This window comes from Cricetulus griseus, chromosome 8 (assembly GCF_003668045.3).
Source record: "Cricetulus griseus strain 17A/GY chromosome 8, alternate assembly CriGri-PICRH-1.0, whole genome shotgun sequence".
Taxonomy (NCBI): domain Eukaryota; kingdom Metazoa; phylum Chordata; class Mammalia; order Rodentia; family Cricetidae; genus Cricetulus; species Cricetulus griseus.
In genome coordinates, this window is record NC_048601.1 from 13050625 (window position 1) to 13073246 (window position 22622).

The 22622-nt window shown below is 45.0% G+C and overlaps 1 protein-coding gene across 1 annotated transcript in view; it reads left to right on the forward strand.

Annotated features, from left to right (window-relative positions):
- Grin2b (glutamate ionotropic receptor NMDA type subunit 2B) overlaps nt 1-22622 on the forward strand; it is a 308494-nt gene that overhangs the window by 125895 nt on the left and 159977 nt on the right. The window lies entirely within an intron of this gene.

The window sequence follows — 22622 nt, forward strand, 5'->3', positions numbered from 1 at the left end:
TGTTTTAGTCACTTTGTTTAGTTCTTGCAAAATACCTGGAAGAAACACTTAAAAGAAGGGAAGATATATGTTGGCCCATGGTTTCAGGCATTAGTCCATGATGACTGGCTCCACGGCTCCTGGCAAGTAGTGGAGGAAGAAGACACCATGGTTACAGTTTAGCTCATAGTATACACAAAGCAGAGAAAAACAAGAAGGACTCAGGTATAGTAAGAAATTACCAATACGGAGTCAGGTATAAATATAAGGGTATTTAATAGGGAAAAGCCTTACTTACAGAGCGAACCAGCCAGCCGGTGGTAGTCTGTACAGCAAGAAGCAAAGAGAAACCAAAACCGAAAACGCAGTCCCCCTACTCACTCTGACCACGCCCTCACAAGCCCTCAGGTACTCTTGTAGCCAGCCCCTAAGAAGGCGTGGCTACAGCTTCCCCTACACTCAGGCATGTCCTTCAAAAACATGCCCTCAGTTACCTTCTTCCTCAAGAAATGACACACCTCCCAAAGTTCCTACCACCTCCTGAGATAGTGCTACCCACTCCGCACCAAATGTTCATCTCACCAGTGTCTGGGGGTAGTGTTTCACATTCAAAACTTCACCCGGGGGATTCTGTGCCCTTGACCTCCTCATCTGAGGCATTCATACCTGTGCTACCCCCTCCTGGAAGTGCTGATTGAATGCATGAAGGGAACCAGGGGATCTTATACTATGCCTTTGTGGTTTTCTTATCTTGGTAAAATGTCTATGTGTTATGCAGGCTGTAAAGATCCGAACAAAACAGAACATGAAGAATGCAATTAAAATGACCTTAACTCCAACTAACTATATATAATTATTAAGTTAGTTAGGCACCATCCTGGGCATCTTGCTATACATCTGTATCTATATGGGTTTAAATATATAATTTCACACAGATGTAGATATTTAATACTTTCTTTGTTCAACAGTAGGTTTTGAACAATCCATTTAAAGATTTATTTTGAACTATTTGAATAGGACATACAGAAAAACACTGCATCCTCAGGCATCTGCCATCCAGCTCATGAAACAAAATACAAGAATGCACCCTGAGAAAGTTAACCAACCTTTGGTGAAGGTTTGCGTGAGTTACCCGCATTTCACCTTTGGAGGGAAGTAGACCTATAGTCTCTAAACAAAGCTTTTAGTTTAGAGTTAAAATGAAAACCATCTCTAATGTGGCCATGACTATGACCATTCAACCCCAATACTCTCCTGCTATGAGCTCTGCTCCCCCACCATCCTTTGGTGATGTGGAGGGCCCTGGTTGACTATTCCTCTCAGGTTTCCTGTCTTAAGCTCCTTGGCACATTCTTCTTTCATTCTAGGGCCCTTTGCTTAGAGCTGCTCATTTCTGTACAAATGGCCTTGGACACAAGGTCTGCATATTCCCTGAGTTTGCATCTCTGCTCACACCCTCACCCCAGGTTCATATTTTGTACTTTTTTTTGAGGTACTAGGTACTAGCCATGATTTGACTTAGTTAAACTAGACTGGTTTTGAATTTTCTCAGTGGCCCAGACAGCCCTTGAAGTTGTTCCACCCCAGCCTCTTAAGTAGCTGGAATTATAGGCCTGTACCAACAGGCTTGCATCTCAGCTTATATTTTAAACTGGATAAGGCATTTCTTTTGATACCATGGGTATTGGAAGCTCATGTCTGGGAAGCTGAATTGTTTATGTCTTTGCCCACTCCTTTTCTGTCTTCTAACCAAGTTTATATTATCTGAGTTGGGTCCTGTTGGCATTAGTATTTCATTTTGGTTAATCAAAATTCTCAAGATCTCCTTAGTCCTGTGTGTCCCTGATAGCTCATGGCCAGGGTGCTGTTCGCCACCCATTTAAGTCTCCCAGTACCTCCGGGATGCCATTGCTGTTTCTTCCTCTTTCCTACCGTGGCCCAGGCAGTCTCCTTTGAGCTGCAGCAGCCTCCCCTGCACCCAGTCCTGCTTCTTTGCAATCTGTGTTGCACCCGGAGTGATCTACAATGGAATGTGATTTTATCACCTGCCTGCTTAATGCTTTCCAATGGCTTTTTATTGCTGCTCTAATAAGGAACCATCTCCTTAATGTGGTTTATAAAGTTTTACCCAGCATGGGCCCTGCCTGTCTCTGCAAAACTGCCTCATGCCTTCTCTCCCGTCAACATGACCTTCCTAGACTGCTGAGCACACTTCAGCTGTCTGGCTTTTTTAAAACACACACACACACACACACACACACACACACACACACACACACACACACACACACACACACACACACTACAGTCTCTCTCACTTCCAACTCCCCTGGCTGCCATTGGGTCTCATCGTGTCCCCCAGGCTGGAATTGTAATGTAGTCTAGGAATGATGTAGTCCAGAAATGATGACCATAAACTGGTCGTCCTGCCTCTCTGCTAGGGTTACAGCTATGCACTCCCACATCCAATTTATGCATCTGTGGTGCTGGGGATCAAGTCAAGGGCTTCACGCATGCTCAGCACTGAAGGCAGGGTTCAAATGAGTCCATAGGACCCAAGATAAATGATTAACCGGTATTTATTAAGGAAGCACTTACACAATTAATAGTAAATACATGCCACGGTCTTCCTGCTCCTGAAGATGCTGTCTCTGCCCTTCCAATGCTCTGACCACAACCCAAGTGATCGAGCCAGCCCCTCCTCTTCCTTATAAGGGGTCACGTCTGCACACCTAAAGCCACGCCCCTAGGATGTGGCCACCACCACAAGTTCACTGTCAAAGCGAGATGCCGCTACACAGCAAGCCCTCTGTCACCAGTAAACACATGTCCTCGACTTACCCAGTGATAGTCATTCTTAGGCTTCCATTGTCTTGACTTCCCTTGGGAAGATATTCCTGAGACTTGGACTGGCATCCACATATATGTCTTCACTAAATCTAATGCTTTCCTAATTAAAGTACCTCCAAAAAAAGTCTCTATGAGAGCAAGCAGCAGCTCTCTGTCCTTTCCATTTTTCTGTTCTTATTCCAACACAGTGTGTGACACAGGGAAGGGGGGGAGTGAGGGTCTCCAGTTCTCCACACACATCCACTCTGCAGAGGTGGGTGGCCTGCCCGCCCAGCTGCTCTTTCCAAGGTGAGAAACCTTCCTCTTGAGTTGGTTCTGTAGACCCATGCATTCTCCTGTTATTTTTAGAGTTCAGTTCGAATCTGATTTGTGTTAGTTTCCCAGGTATTTGCTGATTAAAACCAAAGCTAAAGACCAAGGGCTACTGAGACTAAAACATCTGTCAAGCAGCCCAAATCAAGGGGACATAATGTTAAACCTGTGAAAGCAGTTCAAGCTTGCCCACTTTTGCCTTAAACCTTCCCCCAGGGCAAACAGCAACCTTCAGGTATATTATTTCTGGCTTAGTTCATCTCACACTAGAGTGTAAATGTCACCTCTGGAACATGGGCTCTATTCATACCTCGAGACCACCATTGGTTTAACCTTTGTTCAGTATCTCTTGGGTCTGAGAGGCCTTGTGTTACCCTGCAGGACGGTTGCTCTCCCCAGCTCTCATTTGCACTCTTTCCTTATAGGTAAGTCAACATGATGAGTCAGTATCACTGTGGAGAACACTCTGAGCTCATGGTGCCAACTTGAGGCCAACTCTGGCTATATAATGGGTTCCAGACTAACCTAGACTACAGTATCAGAAGATCGTGTCTCAAAAGTATCACCCCCAGACAACAAACCAGACCAATAAGCCACAAATGCATCTTTCCATTCTCTCAAGTGTAGCCAATACGAAGCAACCGGGCAGGGTCTACACAGTGAAGATTGTTCACAAAGCTCCAGGCTCCAGGGAGAAGGAGAAAGAGCAGGAGGAGAGCAGACAGGGTCCACTGCAGCCTGCTTTCTCCAGTGTGTTCCTCAGGCAGTGGCTTCAGCCTGCCCTCCATACTTCTCTACTTGGTGGATAGAGACTCCTGCCTCAGACCCTAACACTCCTTCCCCTAAGTGTCTTCCTGCCGGCTGGACAGCTATTCCCAAGTTCTACACGTCCACACCACTGCATCCTTCATGCATCTCCATGTGGTCCCTTCCCCTTTCCTTTCAAATACAGCTTTTGGTGGCTCTTGACTTCAATTCCCAGCCTCTGCTAAGGATATTTTAGTATATTATTTTAAAGGAGTTCAGAAATGTCTGGGTTAACTAGCTGGGACTTATAAAGAGGTATCCTCAGGTCTGAGGTACCATCACCAGGCTTGGAAGTCTGGAGACCTCCCTGGAATTCAATTAGGCACTCTTTGTCTTAGCTCTTCTCTCAGGCTGAAATAAGACTTGCCCCTCTTCAGAGCTCTGGTTTCATTAGGGTCACTCTTTTAAATAACAAACCAAGCAGCTGCACTATTTAGCCACAGCAGGAAATCTTTGCAAATGAAATAGCTGCAAATGGTTGGCTGTTTTATGATGGGGGAAAGTTCCTTTGGCAGGCGGCTCCTTTCTCAACCACAGCCAGGAAAGTAGGCTCCCCTGGAGGATTCTGGGAGGTAGGCTCTTTTCCCAGATGCCAGAGGATGTTAGGAATGGAGGCCAGGAAAGGGGCTTCTCTTCTCACCTCTAAGCTCTGTCCTCCCAGAAATATAAGAGGAGGTGGAATTCTCATGGCTTTCTTGCCCTGTGTGGCAAATTCCTCCATCTCGAGTTTAGGAACCAGAATAAGAGGTTATATGAGGAATGGGGAGATGGCTCATTCAGTAAAGTGTAAGCTTGGATCCCTAACACTCAGGAAGGCCAGACATGGTGCTGTATGCCTATAATCCTAACACTGGGAGGAGGGGGGAGGTGGAAGAGACAGGAGAATCCTGTGGCTTGTAGGCCAGCTAACTCAGCCAAATCACTGAGCCCCAGATCCAGGGGAAGACCCTGTCTCAAAAAACTAAGTTAGCAAGTGATTGAGGGAGACAACTGATATTGACATCTGGGCTCTACACATGCATATAAGTATGTGCACATGTCTATGCATGAACATGTACTCATGGGGTTAGCTGATGGGCTTGAATCTCATAGACAGATGCATACTTATGATTCATGTATTTAGAAATCCAAGAAGAGTTCTTAAAAAATGATCAGAGAGGACCCTTACATCATTTCATAGCACCATGTAAATGATATTTATCAGGTGTTAACTTAAACCCTTATGATAACATTGGAACTCTTTGAAGCTTGGCTGGCTGGAGCTCTGGTGATTATTTCTAGAGAGGCTTTGGATTGGTTGGAGAGTTTCACTATTCTCCCCTCCCCCCTCTCTCTCCTCCCTTCCCTTCCTCACTCTCCCTCCGTCTCTCCTTCCCTCCCACTCTCTTTTCCTCTCCTTTCCTATCCACACACACAAACCAAGCATGGTGTGTAACGATAAGTCTTTCTGCCAAAGCCACCCAAGCCCTAATGCCACATGGGCGCTTTCCTCCAGGCCACCAGAGTTCTGCCCGTCACCACATTAAGATCCCAAGTAACACACAGAGACTTCTATTAGGTACAAATGCTGCTTGGCCAATGACTAGGTTTTCTCATCTGCTAACTCAGTCTTAATTATCAACCATAATCATAAACTTAACTTATGGAGGACACCAGCGGAAGGAGTCCTGTCTTCCTGGGATCACATGGTGGCTCCACAGAGAACAGGAGTAAGAGCAAGAGAAAAAAGGATGACTTCCTGTTTGTCCCTGCTTATATATGAGTCTGCCTGTTATGTCACTTCCTGCCTGTATCACAAGACTTCTTTTTACTACATTTCCCAGAATCCTCCTTGACTCTTAATCCCACCTAACTTGCTGCCTCATTGGCCAAACAGTACTTTATTCAACAATCAATAAGATAAACATACACAGAAGGACATTCCCCATCAATGGTGGTTCACATCTTTGATTCCAGAACTCAGGAGAGTGAAACAGGACTGTATGAGGGCAACCTAGGTTACCTAGTGAGACCCTGTCTCAAAAATCACCAATGAAACCAACAAGCAAAGCACATGCGATCTTGGTGTAAGCTCCTCCAAATACCAAACAGGATGTACTTATACTGGAAGAATAGTGGTTATTTATAGGAGATTCAAGTTGAACAGGCCTCCTGGCTTTTTACTTGCTAATCTAACAACTCTAATTTGTACATTAATAAGAACTAATTTTCCTTGGAACCATGTCACATTCATTTATGTCTTATTAGTAAATACAGTACAATGCCCTGCCATAATGCAGGGCATGCTGAGAGGGATTTATTCCAACTGGGAAATTCATTGGATTGAAAGAGCTGGAGAATGTCTTGTGGCTAGTGATGGATCTGCTACTGAGAAAAGTCTACAAATCTTTTGATACCAGGTCATCAGAAACATTTGGAAGAAAGTGACTGGCTCCATTGTTTCAATCCTATCTCAATGTGCCTGAAATAGAGAAAAATTGCCAGCTACTAGTAGGCATGGGTCTGTATTTCTTCCTTTACCCTTCTCTGGGGAGAGTTCATGGCTATTTTCCTTCTCAATGTACTGGCTAATACACTGATGGTCCGTTTCTGTCACTCAGGTGATGGTGCACCTGCCATGTACTTCAGGGATCTTTTTAAATCCCAAGAACCCAGTGCCTCTGCTCCCTCTGCTCAGTGGCATGTGGAACTGGAGAAAGAGCAGATGCTATTTGAGATAGACGGATCTTAATATAGCCATCCTCTTATGAATCTTGCCTAACGATCCCCCCCCCCAGTGTCTTCAACATTCTTATTCAACACTGGTGGTTCTGCACTCTCCCAGAGCTGCTCCTTCTTGGTGAATGATGCATAGCAAAAGGACTGGACTCTTCCTGGCCTGGCCATTGGGGAATGGGGATAGTGACTTGGAGTTAGAGATATGAAGAAAGGTGCCTTGTTAGGTCCTTATTAACTGAGCTGTGATGAATATGATCTTCCTGAAACCTCGAGGCAGATGCCCAGTTTTTGGAATCACCACGATAGCTTGCTGTTCTCATGGGATGCCCCTTGACTGTCTTGGCCTGGAAAGTGCTGGGAAGTTAAGAAACAAACAAAGAATGGAAACCTTTAGATTTACACAGTATGAAGAAGAGCTGATTGGTCATTTTCATTTTAGTTTTTATTAAATGTTTAATGAGCACCAAACATAGGCAGATTCACAGTAAAGCAAACATAAGTATTCAATTCATACAACTTAATCGAGTAAATATGCTAAGCAGAGGAAAGGTTATATGAATGTGTAGTTATAAGTGGAGGAATTGCTGTAGTGGTCCTTAGCCTTATCAAACAAAGGCACCAAGCAGTCTGAAGAAAACATTTTTTTATATAAAATGTTAGAAAAGCAAGAGTCACCTGTGTATACTGGGAGAGAGACTCTATCCACTCAGTGGTTTAAGAGGGCATATAAACTGGAGAACAGAAAGGACTGAAGGATCTTTTAACTATCCTTAAGGATATATCCAATGCTTATATTGCAGGTATAACCAAGCAGATGTGAAGAATAATTGGATGTAATGATTATTTAAATTATTATTTCACTGAATCTATTATTCCCATAATATCACATATATGAAAGATTATTCCAGTCAAGTGATTTTTTTTAAAAAAAAATTAACTATGTGATTGCTTGTGTGTCTGTATGTAGGGTATGTGCATGAGTGCAGGTTCTCAAGGAAGCCAGAAGAGGGCATTTGATCCCTTGGGGCTGGAGTTTCAGGAAGTTGTAAGTCACCTGACCTTGATACTAGGAACCAAATCCAGTCCTCCACAAGGAAAGGAAGTGTCCTTAACCAATGAGCCATCTCTCCAGCCCCAAGTGATTGTTTTCTTTCTCCTAGGCATTCACTAATGCTTAATACTGGGGCCCTTACACAATTACTTCCCTGATTATTGTTTCATTCTATGGTATATTTTAAAAATCTAAAATTTACCCATAGCATAGGTGGAATTTATTTTTCTCTTCTTTTTCCATTTCTTGCCTTCATTCTATCCTTTCTTTTTCTTTAAAAAGTGACATGTAAGAAGGTCAAGGGGAAGAAGAAAGTAAGTAGGGCAAGGGTTTTGCTTCACTGAGAACAATGAAGCAAGGACACTGTGTGCCTGTAGGAAGATTCAATGCTACCCTGTCTATGGGAAGGAATAAAACACTCTGGGAGAGGAAACAGAGTCAGAGAAGGACAGTGGCTCTTGGTGGATTAAGCAGATTTCGCTAAGCAGAAGAGATTCTGTACACACTGAAATACAGTATTCACCAGCCAGGCAACATAGGAGTTCTCACTAAAGACTTAGAATCATGCTATTCAACTTATAGAACAGTCCTGGTACCACTGTCCTCAAGAGACATCCACTGACCACCATGTTTAAAAGTGTATCCTGTCCTTCCCAACCCCCCCAACCTTGCCCTGTCCCTTTCTACTGCTCTGTTTCCATCTATGACACTTAATAGACAACCTGCCTCCAGCTTGTCTTTAAAGATTTTCTTAACTTTTGCTTTCTAACCAGTTTCAAGCTCTGCATGTTTTGTCTTAATGCTTGTATTCCTAGAATAGTAGGTGATAAGCAGGTAGTTGGTGAATGCATATTAGGTAATAGCATTAGCAAAGATAGGAACCGAGAGAGAGACAGACAGAGACAGAGACACACAGAGAGACACAGAGAGAGATAGAGAGAGAACAAATAGCAAAAATAGCTGGCCTAGAACTTACTATGCAGAACAGACTGGCCTCAAACTCATAGTGATCCACCTGCCTCTGCCTCCTGGGTGCTAGATTTTTTTTAACCATTATGTATGTTCAAGAAACCTGAAGCCCAGGGACCTCCAGCCATGGCAGGTTTGGACTGCTTCTCTCTGCTGAGCTGTGTCACGGCCCCTTCTGTGGGGCAAAGAATGAAGCTTTAGGGAAAGCCTGGCTTTCCTTTGCACAGTGGGTACTCATCTAATCCAGCCCGACCCCATCCGTGTCTTCTTGGTGAATGGTGCAAAGATGCATCTCATGACCTTGAGAATAGATTCGCAGAGGTCACTTACCATTAAAGGCTGACAGGCCTAAAACCTAGGGGTCCTGATGGCTGGGGCAGCGTGAGCCTCTTCCTTGATTGACCTGGAGCCCAGGTTGTCTGTAACTTTTGCCCTGGCTTGACTGCACCCCCATGACTCTTGCTGTTCCTTTGCTTCTTAACCCAGACTAGGCACATGCTCACATTTAAGGAGAACTGAAGCTGACATCATTCAGAGATTGCGTGGGAGCTGTTTTTCTGTCTGCTCTCTCTTCCCACCAGAGGATAAAGATGGCTGGGTGGGGGTTTCCAGGAAATGAGGAGACTGTCATTTATGGCCATGGACATGGGCTGGAAACTTGAGTGAGGGCTAGATGGACCCCAGCTAGCTAGGGTTAGCTGGGCAAACATGGCCTACAGCCTTTGCAGCCATATGAGATCTTGTGTATTTTAGACTAATAGTGGTTGCATTCCTCTCTGCCTCCTTTCTGGTGGTACTGATGTGGGGTATAGGTGGACATGTCCTAGAGACAGTTTTCTATAACCGATGTGCCCAATATGGATTTGGGAAAAGTGGACACTCAGGATGGTTGCTAAGGTGTGTTAAGCAGTGCTGTAGATTCTGCTTGGGTAGAAACCAAGGAAGGGCTAGGTTGGTACAAGCTGCATACAGGAGCCTTTCTTGTGCTTTCAAGATTTTCCCAGTGGCACACCAGCTTCTGCAGGGTTTGGAGGGGTGAGCACACACCCAGCCTGGCACCAGTCTCCAAGCTGGGTAAGCTGGTCACACACGGAGGAGCTGCTGCTGACAGATTAGAGCTCCCTGCTGCCCAAGTCTGTCCTCTCTTGTCCAGATTCCAGCAGCAGCAGCCGGCCGGGGGCCATCCACAGCTCCCGCACTGCCTCGGCTGCGTCTCCCCATTCATTATCGCTTCACACCCACCCCCTTTCTTCCTTTATCCTCTCTAGTCTTTTTTTCTAGAGGGTGTGCTGTTCATTGATCTTTTACTGCCCCTTCTCTTCTTTTCAGCTGGTTTCCATTGAGGGACTATGAAGCTTTCTGTACTCACAAGTGACCACTTGTGTAATTCTTACACACACACACACACTCCTCTCTCTCTCTCTCTCTCTCTCTCTCTCTCTCTCTCTCTCTCTCTCACACACACACACACACACACACACACTCTCTCTCTCTCTCACACACACCTCTCTCTCTCACACACACACACTCCTCTCTCTCTCTCTCTCTCTCTCTCTCTCTCTCACACACACACACACACACACCCCTCTCTGTCTCTCTCACACACACCTCTCTCACACACGCCTCTCTCTCTCACACACACACTCCTCTCTCTCTCTCATACACACACACACCCCTCTCTGTCTCTCTCTCTCACACACACTCCTCTCTCTCTCTTCTCTTTCCTCTCTCTCTCTCACACACACACTCCTCTCTCTCTCTCTCTCTCTCTCTCACATACACTCCTCTCTCTCTCACACACACACTCCTCTCTCTCCCTCTCTCTCTTCTCTTTCCTCTCTCTCTCTCTCTCTCTCTCTCTCTCTCTCTCTCTCTCTCACACACACACACACACACACAGCCATTAAGTGACTATTGCATGTGCAATGAGTGCCTTTTAGTGTTTGGTTAAAAAAGAAGATACTTGGGCTGGAGATACACATCTCAGGAGCATGTACAAGGCCCTGAGTTCGGTCTCAGTACTGGAGGAAAAGGGGGGGGAGGAGAAACGAGACACAGTGATCTAGTGGCTTTATACATTTCCAATGAGGCATAGATGTCTTGTTTTACTTAATATTTTTCTTTCACCCACTTTTTTTCCCTCTTCTTCTTCTCTTTGAACAAAAGTCTTCCAGGTATTTTGTTTAAGCAAACATACCACAATAGAACGCTGTCAGAATGTACTTAATTATTACATGGGCTTGAGAAGCAGAACATATTCTTGCTTCTTACTATCTATGGACTTAGAAAAATGAGAGGGAGAGAGTGTGTGTGTGTTATCGATGAACGGGCTACAGACTGTTAGTGAAAATGCCGACTCTGTGGGACATACAGGACTCTCATCTGCATCCCTCTGCTGCCACATCTCCCAGGTCCCCACACATAGACCTGGTCCTTTATTTTCGGACAGTCGAGGGCGGGGGGAGGTCACATATTCAACAACCACTTCTGTCTAGAGATAACCAATGAGGAAAGCAGAAACCACTTTGAACTAACAGCCCTGTCAGCAAATTCTTGTGAATTGTTTTTTTAACTCAGAGCCATATTGACATAATTTTATGTTTCTATGGAAGTCTGTGCACAGTGTCCATAACCCAATTTAAACAAAACAATGATCACATCCAGGTTATCTGTCCAGAGCTGATTGGTAGCTGCATGACTCCCCAGACCCAGTTCCTGCTAGTTCCTTTTGGGCATGGCCTTCATCCTTCTGCCCAAGATGGCCGCCAGAACTCCAGATCCAAACAGTAGGTTAATTTGGGGAAGCAGAAATGCACATAGTTCTCTTTTTAGGAGATTCCTGGATTGTCACACCTTACTTACAGTTTATTGTCAAGAAATCAGTCTGTAGTCCCCGCCAGCTGCAAGGACAACTGAGTAGTTCACTTTCTAACCTGGGCAGCAATATGCTCAGGTTAAATAAAACAATCCAAGTTCTGTGAACCTGAGAGCCTCCGAAACACCTTTTTGTAGGCAATGAAATGAATAGTCTCTGACATGTGTACTTATGTGACTTCCCAGAACACAACAGCCTAGGAATAACAGAAGCAGTGACGGGCATCAGGTAGGCCAACTGACAGCATTAATAAAGGACTGTTAGAATGGGAAGGTAATAGGGCAACCCAGCAGAAGACCATGAAAAGCACAGTGGGAAGACCATTTGGGGGAAAGCTCAAATCCATCCAGGAAGTACGAATGATCTCCATGTAGCAAAACAGTATAGTCATTGTGAAGTCATCAGTGGGAACTTAAATTATATTGATTATCCTTGGTTTCAGGAGCCCAAGAGCTCTACCTTACCTTTATAAAATTTCCATTAAAAGACTTCCTATAATCAGAGGGAAAAAAGAGGCTTGGTACTTAAAAACAGAGCTTCAGCAATTTAGAAAAATTACTTTTAAAAAAAGGCTATTGGATGACTGCTATGTGCCAAGTGCTCTGGGTAGAATCATTTAATCCAGGGAGCACTGCCCAGGGCGTTACTTCCTCCCTTTTTCGGGTAACACTGGAGATAAGCAGAGTCCATCATGTTCCCACTTGGCTTGCTGATGGGGTTTCAAACACACATTGCACTTGGTCTGAGGCACTTGGTCCAGAGTTTCCCTCCGCCTCAGACTACTTCCTCCCAGCAAGGCTGAATCAAACATGAAGGACTTTGGGGTGGATGAGCACAATACTAACCTAAAGGACAGAATAGTTTAGAATCCAGAATTATTTTCTCTTGGCCTGGGCAGATGCTTTGGCATGTGAAGTACTTGCTGTGCAGGGTTCAAATGCCAATGCACCCATACATTGCTGGGGGCAGTAGTGTGTGTCTATAATTCCAGCACTCTTTTGATGGGATGGAAGGTGGAGACAGGAGAATCCCTGGAAATTCCCAGGCCAGGTTACACACAGCAGGGAAGAAGAGACTGCTCCTCAAACAAGGTTGTGAGAACTGACAACCAAGGATGTACTCTGATTTCCCCATAAATGTGCCCACACTCAAACAAATGAACACACACACTCGCACACTCACACACACACCTCTGCTAGACCATGACAGACCCAGAGTGAGCCTGGGAGTCACATCTAGTACATGTAAATTAATGATGTCCACACTGATCCTGGTTATGCCACATTGTCACCACGTATGCTTTCCTATGCTCCCATGGGCATCTTCCTTTCCGTACAAGGAAGGATGATATATGTCTCTTAATCTGTACCTGTATGTTCCCAGGTTCTTTATCCCATATGTGTGAAACCACACATGATCACCACACACCTGAGAATCTTGTGATGAAAGAGGATGCCAAGGTTCTATTTTGGAATCTGTTGGGGCTCAGAGAGGTTGGAGGAACATTGAAAGCACTGTCGTGGATAATGAGATAAGACAAAACAAGACCTTGACCTCTGTCTTGATTTACAGATGTCCTCCAGAGCCACTGTTCATTTTTTGACAGTTAGATAAGTTTGGACTTGTTTGAAGTGTAGATACGGTCAGATACTGGAAAAAAAAAAACAGGGTGGGAGAATGCTGCTGCGGAAAGCTGACTGGTAGAGCCAATTTTCTGCATTTCAGAAAATGACATTTACTCTTGCTTCCCTGGGTAGCATATGCAATAGGTGTTTGAACCCCCTTTTATATACTGAAACTTGAGCAGAGTTTGGGAAGATACAGATGCCATATATCATCCACGTTGATTGGCCTGAGGAGGAGAGGTCTATCCACAAAAAGATTCTTTTAATTTGTAGGCTTAGACTTACTCTTCTGGCAACACTATGCGAATCACGCAGGAGGCTGGAAAAATACATGGAAGGAACCATGATCAGCCTTAAAAGGATACTGGCTGGGGCTATCCACAATCTTCTGGTGCCTCTGACACAGGACTCAAAGAATCTTTTGTGACTGAGACCAGAGTAGTGAAGTTGAGGAGAAAACAGACATTCTTCCATCCCAAGTTTCACTTTAATTTGTTGACCTCCTGGTTACAGATTATTAGCCCCTGAAAACTCAAATGTGCATGGAGAATATTCCTCTGAGATGCATCCCCAGTCCCTCCCCCATGCACATACACGCACACTTAGTGTGCTCACTCACCCACAAGTTTAAAAATAGGAGTCATGGTGTTGCCATGACTCCCAGTGCTACTCAGCGCTTCTTCCCTGGGATGAGATTTCCCTTCACAGGAGATTTAAGCGAGACTCTGGCTCAGAGCGGCCTCTAGTGGCACAATCCTTAGGGATGCTCTTCCTTACCCAGTTCAGCCCAGTTCCCAAACTAACCCACCAGGGGCAAATAGAATTCAGAGATGTTCTGAGCCTTTCTCCAAGGGCTCTCAGCTTTTCGTAGATCTGTCCTTCTCATCAGTCATGAGTCACAGGCTAGTGCCTACTGTGTGCCACAAAGTGGGGGTAGGGCATCTGGCAGATTTGCAGCCCACAACTATTTGTAGATTAGTGTAGGTTAGCAATAGGTGCTGGTGGCCAGTGCTGTACAACAAGCAAGGGAGATTTGCTGCGATCGTCGTCAGCTAACATTCTTTTTCAGACAGAGGAGTCTTGGAGACTGTTGCCACCTGGTATGAGTCAACAGCCCTGGGGAAGTGTTGACAGGCTGGCTTCCTTGCCTCCTGTCCTTGCTGCTTTCCTTTCCCTCTGTTTGCATGAGAGAACTTAGGAAGACTGATGAAACTCTGTAGAGAACCAGGGCCCAACCTAGCACATGGTCTAACTCAGAAGGACTGGAGAGGCAAGGGTTTGGGGACTGATGTGAATGGGAGCCAGGAGGTTGATTCTAAAGAGCAGCCCAGAGCTGGGGAGCACCCTGCTGTCATTTGTGCGTATGGCCCAGATGAACAGACCGGAGTAAAGGGAGGTGGTGGCGTTTGCATGGACTTGGAATCTGGTTCCTGAAAGAATTCTTTTCTTTGATTCTCTCCTGAAGACCAATCTAAAACTTGTAATTGTCACTGGTATTGGGAACCTCAAATTCTGGAAAGGGTGCAGGCTATGAACGTTTATCTCGTGAGTGGTGATCTCTGTCCTCTCATGGCTTTTGTCCCTTTAGCTGACTCTCTGGGTCTATTTGATGCAGAGAGATGAGTTTCTGCCAGTATGGTTGGCAGCATGAACATCAGAATGAATTGGTTTTAAACTGTCTTCAGTTCAACCCATATACAGACTACAAACACAAAAGTCACTGGACTTTAAAGCTTTGGGTATGGTGTGTGCCCTGGTCTTGATGAGAAACTGAGGCTTTTCTAAATGGTGGAGCACATGAGTGCCTTTAAAATGAAAGTTTTTAGTGCTGCAAAATGATGCTCTTTGTATTACTACACTGTTATTATATTTAATGGAATTGCAGCCTGAAGTGCTATAGAAGGAATGGGAAAATAGCATTTAGCATGAGGAAGAAATAGGATGGGGACCACAGTAAGGAAACAGTAAGATGTCTATCTTCAACCCCACCCCCAGCAATGTCCTCCTTTGGAGGAGGTAGTTACATTGGTCCTGATCCCATGGCGGCAGGGACTGGGAGGTACTTTTATAATGTATGGCATTTAAAGTTTTATGGTTCTGACTGGGCTCAGTCTTGGCACGGTTCTGTAAACCAGCAAGGCCAAAGCACAGCTCTGTAATTGTATTAAGAAACACAATTAAGGAATATTGCATTTGCAGAACAGGCAAATGCCAAGTGTCTGATTAAAGACTCAGGGAGACGTTATGTTTCGCCAAAGAATAAGAAGACAAAGAAAAAAAATACTGCGTTATTCTTATTAGTCCCCTGTGATTTGTAGGAGAGAATCATGGCAGAGCCTACCAGCACACTTACCGCAGAAGTACTACTAGGTGATTGTTGCCTTTGGTTTGAACTGGGCTTCTACCTCGCCAGTCATTTTCTCCACATGTGTCACAGAGATATCTGGCTGAAATGGGCAGGATTTTTTTGCAGCAGATCCTCAAGCCCACCAGGTTTTGACTTTATGGAATGAGTAGAAGGGGGTGAATCTAGAGTCCTTGTTCTCCAAATCCAGATTCCAGATCAGGGTGTTTATATGAGTTTTCCCGCAACTCTACGCCAATAACAAGGCACAAGAAAAGAGCTAATCACCACTCATAAATAGCATTTATTAATTGCTTTACAGTGCTTGCTCTCCTTTTGGAACCAGCCAGGCATTTCTTGTGTAGCATATTCTAATACTCAGCTAGCTTCTTGGGGTTTGATAGAAAAATATCTTACACAGGCAGACAGTCGAATTCTTATTTTACACACCACTTAATGTCAGGCACTGCGAGCAGAATTATGTATTTAGCAGTTTGCTTATAAGCATTTCTGGATCTTATATCCATAGGCACAAGTTCTTCACTGGCGGCTAAAGATGGTTGAAAGAGGAAAAGCAGCCACGTTGCACTCTCAAAGCATCACGGGGCCATGGGTTTTAGTAGATCAGAGCCTGTGACCATTCTTTAACGTCTCTTTCACTCTATGGTTCCCTTTCCCGGCTGATGTGATTGTCTTCCTGCCTGATGGGACCTGAGGCTCAAGCTATGCTGGCCATCTGGCTGTGGTGTTGTGGGAATAGAAGAGATGTGATACTTTACCTGCCCGAGCATCTCACAATTGCCCCCACACTTCCAAGCTTGCATGTTCAGTCAAAGAGGGTGACTCAATAATTCCATATGGTATCCCAGAGGACCAAGGGTGTATCTGAGCATCAAGTGATCACCTACCATCTCTTCTCTCTCTCTTTGCCATGGACCGCAGTCATGGGTCTTAGTGCCGGGAGGACTGGGGACTGTTTCTTCTTTCAACTGCAAAGGTAAAAGTCAGAAGTGGAAAATGGCAGAAAGCACAGCATTGATTCAGTCTCCCAGATCTTTTGGGCCTTGTCTAAAGGACATACATGCTAAATCTGTTGGTCTCTCATCCCCAGTCTTGATTATTTATTATTTCCGGATTTAATAAAAAGAAAAGAATTTTGTATCTTCCATTCCTTCTGAGTCCCAGGAAGCGAGCCTACTTACATGACTGTAGCAGCTGTCGAAATCAGTCATTTTGGTTATTAGTAAGCAACTGGGAATATGTCTATAAAAAAAAGAAAAGAATTTGATAAGAGACATAAAGGAACAGGATCGCACTGATAGGGAAGACATGGCAGGCATGAACAAGGTCAAGGTATAGCCCTCAGTGCCCAGGCACAGAGCCCCTGATGGCAGGGTCCCAGAACATACCTTTAGTCCAGATTGCAAGAGCCATGGATGCTGCTGCAGGGGAAGCAGCCTCTTGGCAGGAGAATGGCATGCTTTAGTCTGGCAGCAGTGTACTATGGGAGAGAGAAAAACCTTGTGCCTGTGAGTTTAATTCAAGGAAAAGAGGTTGTCCTCCAGAAGGGACACATGCTCAAAAATCCTCAAATATGTTCTTCATTTTCTCACCAAGGATAAAGAAAGAACCAGGGCCTGCTCAGATACCAATTCCAAGAGCCTGGCTAAGTCCCGATGAGACCTTTCCAGGAAGCCAACGATGAAAGCCCATCATCTTAGGAGCTTCACTTTTGTAGATAGAGACTGTGACAGGAATCCAGCCATCTTCTCAAACCAAATCTGCAGGAGGGAGACATGGTAGCCTCTGCCTTATTGAATCAAATAAGAATTTAGTATGTTGGACATTGGCTATCTAGAGATGAAAACTCATTTCCCCCCAAATCTCTGGTGACTCCCTCCCATGAACAAGATGAAGCCTGGAGTCTTCAGCTAGCCTCAGGGACATCTGGACCTGCCCTTGCTGATTGAAATGATCTCATTTAAGATCAGTCTTCCACATCCCTGCTTTCCTCAACATAGGCTGCACGAGGTCTAGAGTAACATCAGTCTGCAGAGCTGACATGGCCAACCGCTCCCTGAACACAGTCTACTGCTCCCCTCGCTTGCACCAGCTGTTGTCATTCATGCTCCTTCGTTTTCATCCCGGGAAGGATGGGGGGAGAGGGATGTCCTTTAAGACTCAGCACAGCTGTGTCCGCCTCTATGAAGCCCTCTGTGATCGTTAGCCAATGTCCGTGCCTTCCGTCTGTGTGTCCATCCTCCTTCATTCACCCCTCTGTTATGGCCGTCCGATGAGCACATAGGTCAAACTGAAAATCTATACGGGAATATTGATGAATCGGAACATTCCGTTCACTTTTACAGTCACCTCAGGTAGGTCGCAGTGCAAGGAAGGCACCACCATTTTCACTAAGTTTGATTCTCTGACAATTTCAGACATGTCGACAATGCATTGCCAGTGCTTTCCTCTCCCTCTTACCTCGTCCACAACTCCCCCCCCCCCATTCTTGCTACAAATGCCTTTCCCACATTTGCACCTTTCACTGATTTTAACCAGGGCTGTCTGTGCACTCCTGGGTTTGGAGCTAGCCGTTGGAGCATGGCAGGCTGACTGTTGGATACATAACTGAAGGCAAGAACTGTCTCACCCACAGAATCTGTAGCCAATAGTTCAGCAGGGAAGGGGTAGAACCCTGGATAGAAGAAGATGTAAGGAAACGAAAGGGCAGGCTTGTGCCTGTGAGTGGAAAGCTTATCGCCCTCTAAAGATTAAATGTGCTGTCTTTCATGTGTGAAGGTGAGTTTGCAGATTCACCCATAGGAAAATGAAGGCGTTGAATTTTCGGCATTTGTTTTATAAGAGAGTATTCACACGGCTGTGTGTCCTATCGTTAGTATCTTGGGCTTGGAAGCAGTTCCTCCTTGCCCTTCATCCCTTTTCTGTATACAGCTGGTCAGACTTCCGTCATCCCTGGCCAGTGCCCCTAAGTGAAGTCACCCTCGTCTCTCCACTTCTAACCTTACTACACTCGCTAGCCTGTGCCTAGATCCTGTACCAAGCTCCTCTGCAGCCTCTTCCGTATCACAGAGTCATCCTACCCACTGTTCACTTAAAATACGTCACATTTCACTTGGATCATTTTACCCAGGTGATAAAGGACCAATGGTAACTTCACTGAGAAAACTGAAACGTGGCTTGGTATTCACCCTGCCTGCACCCTACCAGTCCAGTCTCAGAAGGGACTCTTCCAGGCACGCCCTCTTCATTGGCCACCCAACCAATGCCCTGCATTGGGAAGTGGCTCATCAGGAGGCGGGAGGGTATGGCACCTCACAGCTCCGTGGTAGCTCAGTGGAGTTACTTCAGGCAGGCAAGTGACTCACGTCTTCCAGTTTCCTCATGGTATCACAGGAGAGGTGTCTGCTCGGAAGGAAGGAATCTGGAAGAGTGGGGACTCCCATTTCTCTAACTCTGAAGTTCCTTGACTCTTTCATTAACGGGAAGGATTGGGCTGTTTCCGTGTTCAGTGAGGAGGCTTGAACAGGAGCCTCAGTCTGATTCATACCACAGGACTGGACAGCCTCTGGCCACACACCCAGAGGGGAATGAAGATCTGGGGCCTCCGTGTAAGCCTGTATCTCGAATCTACGGCACTGGGCGCACTCTTTTCTTCAATTGGCTTTAGTTCTTCTCTTGGCCATGCTTTTGATTCACTTGATAAAAGAAAATAAATAGGCCAGATTTGATTTTCTTTGATTGAAGGGTTCATTCTCTGTTCTTCCTGCCTCAGCAAACACTAACGCACAGTTATTCACTCTGCTTCGCCTGTGCTGATCTGAGCTCCTTTGCTGCTCTTCTCTGCTCTGTCTGTGGAGGTGCTTTGACTTTTTGAGAAATTCTATCTGCAGACAAGCAGGGTGAAGGTCACAAAACAGACCTTCCGAGGTCTTGGGGTCAGCATCATCTGGTACAGTTCTAGCCATGGAATTCTTCAGCATTCCCAGGACTGAATTTTTGTGGAAGGCCTCATGAATCTCTGCTACCTTTCTCCACCACAGGGACTAGCATGCTGTCATTTCTTTGCCTGTGTTAGAAGTGCTGGAGTCATCTTTCCTCTCAGTCCCTCACTAAGTTTTAGAATTTTACTATGTCTCTAATTGAATACATCTCAGAACTTTGCAATTCTTTACATTTTACCTACAATCCTGACTAACCTCTACATACATGGGTCTTCCTCTGCCTGCATGGTTGGCTCCACATCAGGATGCTTAGAGAAATTCTTCCCTGTGCATGTATTGAATAATTGAGTTAATTTAAACTAATGATGAAATCAAGCTTTTTGTTATCTATGGAGTTGATTTCCTTTGGGTTTTTGGATGTGTATTGTTGAAAAGGCTTGGTGTCAGGTTTTATTTTTGATTATTTACATTTTACACAAACGGTGATGTGTCTATGCTAGCCCAAAGCTGTCCTCAGTGTAAAGAGCAGCACAATAGGGAATACACAATCAGATTTACTTCACAAGTCAAGTTCAGTTCAAGAAGCAAAGTCAGCTTACACAAACATGTTGAGCAAAATGAGAGAGGTAAAACATAATGAAGCTCCAAGAGGGTGATATAAACCCCATGCTGCAGGGCAGGGCCTTGCCTGGATTGGTTGAAGTTATATAACCTGGAACATTTTGAAGAAAGCACAGGCATTAGAATTCGACCTAGACTGCAAAGAATGGACAACATAAATATCTGAGAAGCTGCCATTCCTCAAAGTGGGAATAATGATATGAACAAAGATTTAGACTCAAAACTTGACAGAGAAGTTATGTTGAAAGTGAGGAGAAGAGATGACAAACGAGTATGGGGTCACAGTGGAAGAGCCTTATTCTTTTCAAAGACAATAGGCTGTATTGGAAAGGGACCATCTTGGGAGTTGGCTTCTGATTGTTTAAATTGTATAGCTTTAAATCAAGTCTCTTATTCCCTCTAGGTTTTGGTTTTTACAGAGAGAAGTGAGAGTATGAGAGGGAGGCAAAGAAGAAGGGAGGGAGGGAAAGAGAGACAGACAGACAGACAGACAGACACACACACACACACACAGAGAGAGAGAGAGAGAGAGAGAGAGAGAGAGAGAGAGAGAGAGAGAGACTCTTGATATCTTTGATAAGTATTCCAAATGCGAAGAAACAAGGACAAGTTGGGGGTCACAAACATAGTTAGAGAATGTTGACTTGTTTTAGAATCTGGCAATGTCCTGTATGGTGCTAATACAGGCTCGAACAATCAAAGCAGGCTCTTAGACTACTAATAAGGGAACACACGGAGGGGAGTTGAGATGTTGACACAGGAGATGTTTTCACAGAAGATGCAGCTGATCCTGAGCCGAGGCTGGACATGCTCCTAAGGGTATCTTGCAGTGCCTACAGCTACGAATGTGAACTTCCAGATTTGATATTCACCAGCACTGAGTTGGCACAGCTGTCAGATGCCTGGCTAAGAGAATATGAGCTCTCAGGAGAGCACGCAGAGAAGAGGAGGGTGTGATTCAAACCGAGCACCCACAACTGTGGGAGGGGAAGAGTAGGGGCGATGTCAGGCAAAAATGCAGGCCTGGTGGAGGCAGGATGAGAGACTGTGGTGGTCAGCTGAACTGAGGCAGTCTTTTGAAGCCAGTAGGGAAAGGGGGAGGAGGCAGTGGTATCCAGAGTGGTACACGAGGCAGAAGTGTTGGGTCATGTGCATTCTTAACTTTTCTGCTGTTTTATACAGCTATCCTTAACCAGGGGTTGATCGTTTATGGTTTTTAAATTAGGCAAAACCCAATTTCTGATCACCTTATTTGTTTAACTATTACAAGGAAGAACCCCCAGTCACCAGGTACAAGAAAAAGTTCATGGGAAAGAAGTTTAACACTCAACTGTTGACTAAAATGAGATTAGGAGCCTGATGAATAGGACAAGAAGCCAGAGGAATCTCTCGCCATCCTGATCTATTGAACCAGTTAGCCGAGTGTCTATGGCCAGTTAACCTCACCTCTGTGGACGTGCTTCTGCAGCTGTCAAATCAGATGTAAGACTAACCATATCTCACTGCTCTTGTTACCTGCTCAATGAGGATACACCCGAAGCTCCTTGCAGAAGGCCAGTGAAGAGAGTGTCTGAAACACAGTCAGCTTTGTTACTACTATCTAATCTTCCTTGTTTTGTGACACTGCCTCTGTTCCTATTGACATTAATAACTAAGAAGTGAGTGGAAAATTATATTTAGAAAGTATGATCGTTGGATATTTGCCTCACTTTTTCGGGGGGATGCATTCCTTTCATTATCATCTTGTAAGATGCAAGTTTATATGAAGTCTAAACTCATGTTTGTTCCTGAATTTCACTTGCCATGGGATCTGAGGATGGAGGTCGGGGTAGGGCCCTGTGATATCAGGGATGAAGCCATCCCAGTTTCTATCTGAAGTTTTTACTGATGTTGAAATTGGGAGTCATCTTGAGAGGAAAAAGGAGTGAATATTTCTCGGAGCAAAGATGCGTATGCTGACAATTTCAATCCCAGGCCAGAGATGCCGGCATTTTGTTTCTGGGGGTGGCTCTTATGTTTCCCACAGTGTTGCTACTGCATTCCTTGTTCTCTCCCCCTCGTTCGTCTCTTCCCACCCCCTCCCCATATGTCTTCCTCTTTGTCTCGCCCACCCTACTCCTGGTTTCTCTCTGTGTCTCTCTTCTCCTGTAGCTTATTTCCCTTCAACAAAAAAGAGAATCCTCTTAAAAATCAGAGTATTACCTTCTCTGAATCTATCTCCCATCCCTTCAGCCATCTCTCTTCCGAAGTCTTCTCAGCCTGTTCACCGTACCTCTCTCTGTGTTTCTCCCTCCCTCTTCTTCATCTTTCTCCATAATTGGAAGTCCTTCCCTGATCCTCTCAGATTGTCTCTCCATGAATAAGTTACTCTTGGCCCTTGAGTTCTCTGGCTTTGGGAGTCTTTATTATTATCCAAATCTAGGAAAGCAGAGAGTGACATAAGATTAGAGGAACAGAACTGGGTGTGGTGACACAGGCCTGACCTATCAGTCCATGGAAGGTGGAGGTG